Source organism: Nicotiana tabacum, chromosome 1, assembly GCF_000715075.1.
Source record: "Nicotiana tabacum cultivar K326 chromosome 1, ASM71507v2, whole genome shotgun sequence".
In the NCBI taxonomy this organism is placed as follows: Eukaryota; Viridiplantae; Streptophyta; class Magnoliopsida; order Solanales; family Solanaceae; genus Nicotiana; species Nicotiana tabacum.
The window spans coordinates 16,255,124-16,262,106 of NC_134080.1; positions in this window are offsets into that span (position 1 = coordinate 16,255,124).

Consider the following 6,983-nt stretch of genomic DNA (forward strand, 5'->3'; position numbering starts at 1 on the left):
GAAACTACTGCATCTTGTATCTTTTCTCTCCTCTGCTTTGATTGTGATTGCACTTTGGTATTGCTTATTTTTCAATATGTTACTGGGTTATTCTACTGGTTGTTGCTGGTTTTGCGGTGTTGCTAAACCTGCTGTTGCTGTGTTATAACTGCTGCTGACTTCTCCTTCTTTTGTTCTTGTACTGCCATTTCCAGGTACACATTTGTACACTCTCGGCTTGAAGAGAAATGAAATATTAATCAGGCTTTGTTCCTGTTGAATTCCTCATGTTTAGATCTGTGTTTGAATAATATTTTCCTTTCTTTGTGTAAAAATGTAGTTGATTGATTAAATGAGTAATGATGTCGCATGTGTATAACTTCTTCATCTAATAATGTTAGTTTACATTAATCAAAGAATAGTTAATCTGTTTTGATATTATGGTGTGTCAATCTCATGTTTTAGTATTATTGAATAACAGAATATAGAATGAAAGCAGTTTTTCTTTGTACAAACTCGGTCGCAATTTTCCATTCGCATTAGCCGTAAACTAGTAACTAATAAGTTACGTTTTTCAGCATGTAATTAATTGAGAAATTTTCTTTTATTTTTAGAGACAAACTTAATAGAATAAATGTAGTCACTGTAGGTTTATCCTTTTAAATAAAATGAGACGAGCCTCGCCAAATAAAATGCACAGATTGCGGGGCCCTCACAAAATGTATGCTTTAATTACTTAGAACTCGGGATCAGCCGTTTAGCAAAATTCCACGGCTTTACCCAGAAATAATAATACGCTAGTTGCTTTAGGACGCGCCTTAATAAATCTTACCTTCTTAAACTCGGGTGCACATTTATGTGACCCAAATCCAAATCTCAACGGAGTCGAAATGTGTTTCTAATCACGGGTACATTGATTGTGACGTGGTTCGAGATGCGTGTCCATGACGTTGCAAATTCCTTTTTAAAAATAAGAATGAGATGAGCCTCGCCGAATAAAAATACAAAATTATGGGGCCCTCAGTAAATATTTGCTTAAAAATTGCTTAGACTTCGGGATGGATCGTTTAGCAAAATTCCACGGCCCAACCCAAAGTAAATGATACGCTAGTCGCTTTAGGCGCGCCTTTAATAATTTAATTTTCTAAAACTCGGGTGCACATTTATGTGACCCAAATCCAAATCTCAACAGAGTTGAAATATGCCAACAACCACGGGTGCATTGATGTGACGTGGTTCGAGATGTGTTTCCACGATGTTGCAATTCTTGATAAAAATAACAGTAAATGATAAAAGCGGTTAAAAGTTAAACATAGGTTCAACATGTATTAAATCAGATAATCAAGCCGAATATGATAGTTTGAGCGACCGTGCTAGAACCACGGAACTCGGGAATTCCTAACACCTTCTCCCGGGTTAGCAGAATTCCTTATCCAGATTTCTGGTACGCAGACTGTAATATGGAGTCATTCTTTTCCTCGATTCGGGATTAAAATTGGTGACTTGGGACACCCTAAATCTCCCAAGTGGCGACTCTGAAATAAATAAACAAATCCCGTTTCGATTGTCCTTTAATTGGAAAAAACTCCCTACGCCCTCGCCGGGGCGGAAAAAGAAGGTGTGACAACAGTATCACCAGATTAAGCCGAACAAGTCAAGCGAAGCTAGCAGGGATACGAACTAACCTCCCCCCTCTATAAAACTCACGATTTTTTCTTTGGATGCAGGCACTTGGATTACGAAAGCATCAGACATACTATACATTCACGAGACAAACATTGTTCAGGAATACAACTCTCAGAACTGTCGCACTTACCAACATTTTCTATACACACACACCAGTGACATTCCGTATGTCACAATGTCCCCTACAGTCACAATACCGCAATTTGCTATCAGCTAAGAAAACTCTATTACCATTTAGCCTTTTTTCTTGCATAAGGCTACCATTCTGCCTTCCGAGACTAAACATTGTCCCTATCTGCATTTTCTGCATCGCATAAGGCTACCATTCTGCCTTCCGAGACTAAACGTTGTCTCCATCTACATTTCTGCATTGCATAAGGCTACCATTCTACCTTCCGAGGTTAAGCTGTACCTCCCCTTACATTTGCATGGCTGAAAGATCGCCACCCCTACATTTGCATGGCTGAAAGATCGCCACCCCTACATTTGCATGGGTGAAAGATCGCCACCCCTACATTTGCATGGTTGAAAGATCGCGTACCCCTACATTTGCATGGCTGAAAGATCGCCACCCCTACATTTGCATGGATGGAAGATCGTCACCTTATCTACATTTGCATGGCTAAAAGATCGCCACTTTATCTACATTTGCATGCCTGGAAAATCGCCACATACTGCATTGTATGGCTAAAAGATCGCCAAATACTGCATTTCATGGGCTAAAAGTTTGCCACCTACTGCATCTCATGAGCTAAAATTCGCCAAATTATCCAAAGGCATCATCATTCGGAGGCACCATTTTCATAGCCGAGAACACTATGTCATGGCCTGAGGACCCCCCCCTTAATATTTTGCATATCGTTATTCAAAGACATCATGGTTCGGAGGCATCATCCTCATAGTCCGAGAGCATCATTTCATGGCCTGCGAATCCTTTATTGCACGCTTCATGGCCTAGATAAAAAATAGTAAATTAAATTCTAGAAATAAATTAAAAGTGCTGAAATGATTTATGGCATATAATTATCAATTAAAAATACAGAACTTAATTTTTATAAATATAACTGCTATTAAATCTTAAAAGGGGCTAATATTGCAATTATATTCAATTTAGCTTTAAAAATACTAAATGAATTTGTAAAAATATGCAAAAATTATCTTAGCTATATTTTAGTATAAATATTAGAATCCAATAAATGAATCAGCAAAAATGATAATTTTGGGAATTATTACTGGATTTTTTATGAATAAAATAAGGGAATAAATTAGTTTAAAAATCTTTAAAAATTAAGGAAAAATAATAAAAACATTCGGACCTACTTATATATGCATGCATATGTTATTTTGAAAGTATTTTGCGTATTGAAAAATATATAGGGAAAATTGGGTATCAACAACTGCCATTTTTTACCCCGGAAGGATGAAAGAGTTGTCGGGTAAAGATATGATGGCCAATTTTGACCGAGCGGAATGGTTCGAAGAGGTTTAGGCTGCACCTTGGCTTCTGAGCTACCTACATATCCCTGGTTTTACAGGAATCGGGCCATATGTAGTTCAGGATCCGTCGGCGGAGTATGCCGATGAAGACTCTTCAAGAATGGACGCAATACCGAAGATGGGGTGGTTAAGGTTTTACATGGCTGCGGGAACTGGAGTGGTATAGCTCCTGCCGAGATGGTCGTTTCTTGCCGGTGTACCTGCAATTAGAAACAATACAGCCGTATATTGTGCATGAATTTAAACATGATGCAAGTTCTCGTCGGACCATGAATGTTGTCTTTGGACGGTTAGGATGACGTCCTTTAGACCATGACATAAAGGGAAAAGTGGCTATTTAAAATCTAGCTAGATTTCATTTCAATTGTAGCCCAAATTCTATCCCAATTCAAACCCAATTACCCCGGCCCAATTCTTACTCATACCTGACCTCGACCCAATTAAAGCTAACCCATACCTGGATCCCCACGTAACCCCTTAAATCTTAGCCGTTGATCATTTAGATCAACGGCCACCGACCGTCCTTTCCTAATTAAACCCAAAAGACCCCCTTAACCCATTTTATTTGTTGCCATACGCCACCTCTGAAATCCCTCCTCTCCCAAATCCTCTCTACAACACCCTCAAACCCTAGCCGCCGCCACCCGAATCCATGGCCTTTCGAGGTCCTCGGAGACTTGTACCAGCCTTTCATGGCTTATACGTGTTTGTTCTTATGGTTTCAAGGCCAGAATATGAAGAACTCTGGTCCATTCTTCGTTCGATTTTAGTTCATGGCCTTTCTTCGGTAATCTTTGACCCTTTCTCCGGCCAACCATGGTCGTTCGAGTCACACCTTTGACTCTCCTAGTTAGATCGGTAACTTTCAAGGCTTCTCGTTGATTTTGGGTTCTTCTGAAACCTAATTTCTAAGACCTTTCGATTTCCTTCAGATCTACTTTAGATCTATGCTTGCTTTGAACTTTTAAGCGTCTTCTCGAAGTTTCTTCAATTTTGCTTTCAAAAATGACTCTTTGTCTTTTCCGATTAGGGTTTTTCCTGTTAAATTATTTCAAAATCTCTTCTCTAACGTTTAATACGTTTATGATGTGTGCTTGTTTGTTTAAATTCTTGCTTGACTTGTCTGTTTACCATCTTTCGAACTCGTTGTTGAAGACCCTAATTTCTTTTGGGTCTTAGTCGAGTTCTAAAAGCTATTTGTGAGATGAGTGTTTGTTTAGTTAAGTTTTGTTTGATTTGTTTGTTTATCATCTTTTAAGCTCCACTATTGTTGAAAAACCCTATGTCTTTGGGTCTGAAACTGTTCGTTTAAATACTTGACTCGATTTGGAGTTCCTTGTTTCAGAATCTCTTTTCCTTCATGTGATTCCTCTGACTCTGGGTTTCTACAATCATTAAAACTCGACTATGCTTGAAACCCTAACTTCTCAAAAGGTTTCTCATCTGTTACTGTGAGACCTTTGCATGCTTCTGATACTCTTTTTTTCTTCACTATTGATTCAACTTAACTTGACCTATTTGACTATCATGCTTCGAATGTTTGCTATCTACTGAACTTTGTGCTACTATTGCATGTTGTTTCTTTTGCCAATAGGCTTGGCCTCGCATGTCTAGTGTTTTGTGTACTCTATTTATATGTTGAGGTTCCTTGTTTGATTGATCTTCAATCTTGTGACTGATTTCAAAACCTTTCTTTTATGAATTCTAATTTCACTCGCGTGTCAAGGTTAACTGATTCCCTTCCTTATTTTGCTTTGCTGAACCCTTTCCCAAAATAAGTATATTTCTGTACTTAGACTGGATTACTTACTCGATAGTTTTACTACTCCTTTTTTGGCGACAATCATTCTACTTATAAACCGATTTTTCTTTCCTTATTTTGAGCCTGTCACTGCCCGTTAAACAAGTGATCTCTTAATTAAAAGGGATCCACTTGGTTAATTGATTCCGATTGAAATTATTTCCATATTTGTATTGAAACTTTACTTATTACCTTACTCTCACATGTTTTCAAAAGCTATAAGTACCCTGCACCTTCTCTTCTTTCAGACACACGAACACAAGACGGACACTTTTAGTTCTGAACTCACACTTACACTAAAAACACTTTCTCTTGCTTTACTACTTGTACTGTGGCCTGTTTAGCTGGCTGAAAGCCAAAGCTATATTTCGAAGTCCTGCTACCTTTCTTTACTGCATTTTTTCTTCTTGGACTGGTATGTTCTAGTTAAGTTTTCAGCATCAACAACAACATGGTTACTCAATATTCTTGCCTTCTTGTCTGCATATTGCTTGTATCTAATTCAGTACCTTATTTAGCATGCTGTAATTTCTTTTCTCCTGTTCTGAATCAATGTATTATGAATCCTAAATCCCTACACCAATATGTTTGATATTTATGGTTTGTTTGGGGTATGACAGCATTGAATATTGTTGAACATGACTCAAACTTGGTCCTCCTAGGATCATAACCTTCATATTACCCTTATATATTGTGTGTTCTGGTTGATTTTACAAGCATGACAGCACTCCCTATTGTTGTGCATGCCCAGAATTAACTTATGCCTAAGTATATAAGCTCCTTGCAATGGATGCCCAAACCCTTGCCCCCTTGATGTAAAATTATCAACTTGTTTGAAGTGTTAATGGTCGTTCCCCAGCACCTCTTTCCCTCTTCTTTACTTCCTTAGTTCTCAAAGCTCTATTTCTGCACTTGCACTCTCCTCTTAGACTTAAGTTTTGCCCCCCTCATGTGAGCCTTGCCTTGGGACCCATGAGCTCCCTCTAAACTTGGACACATGAGGGCTGGCTTTTCCACACTACACTTGTCCCTATTTTGGTCATGAAACTTGTGTGTGAGCACTGCCCAGGGTCCTATTAAGGTCCTTAGGGAACTCTGAAACACTCAAGTCCGATAAAGGCTTTGGATCAGGGTCTTTGAGTTGGTTTATCTCATAACTCAGATAGGAAGTCAAGAATGAGGCTTCCTCTGGTTGTAATCCTTTTCTTTGTATTTTCCTGATGTATTTAGTATTTAGTATTCTTGATTTTTAATAAGTTGTAATAAACATTTGGGGCTAGCTAGTGAAAAGGGTTGGGTATTTTATGCATGTCAAGGGTAGAAACCATGTCTGCATATTCAAACTGCATTTAGAAACCATGTCTATAGGACTTCTTGTTCAACTTCACATCTAGATAACCTGCCTATAGGGATCATCTAAAATCCTGCGCATTTGTCACCGTTTAGATACCATATTTTATGGACCAAGTGGTTATAATCCAGTAACGCGTTAAAATTAGTAACATATAGAAATCATGCCTATAGGGGTTCATAAGTAAAATCCTGTTCGTTTCTACTCACATGCAATGTTAGATATCATGTCTATAAGGATCTAAAATCAGTAACGCATAGAAATCATGCCTATAGGGATTCTTAAATAATTCAATTCGCTTCACTCACCTTCGATGTTAGATATCATGTTCATAGGGATTAAAATCCGTAATAGTAGATACTATCACCTGCAGAATCTGTAATCAGTCTAATTTAATTTTATACATTCTGCATTGTAATCTAATTCTCTTACTTAACAAGGTTTAGCAAGTATGCCTATAGGATCTCAAATACTTCGTTATTACTATCTCATCACCTTCTGAACTCAGTAGATATCATGTCTATAGGACCCCATCTAAATACTTAGGCAAGCCTTGGAGTAATAACTGTAAACTACATCTGCTTCTGTTAATCGCTACAACCAGCAGGCAGGACTGATTTGGACTTCTTATCTGAGTTATGTAATAAACTAATCTGCCTCAATAATTAA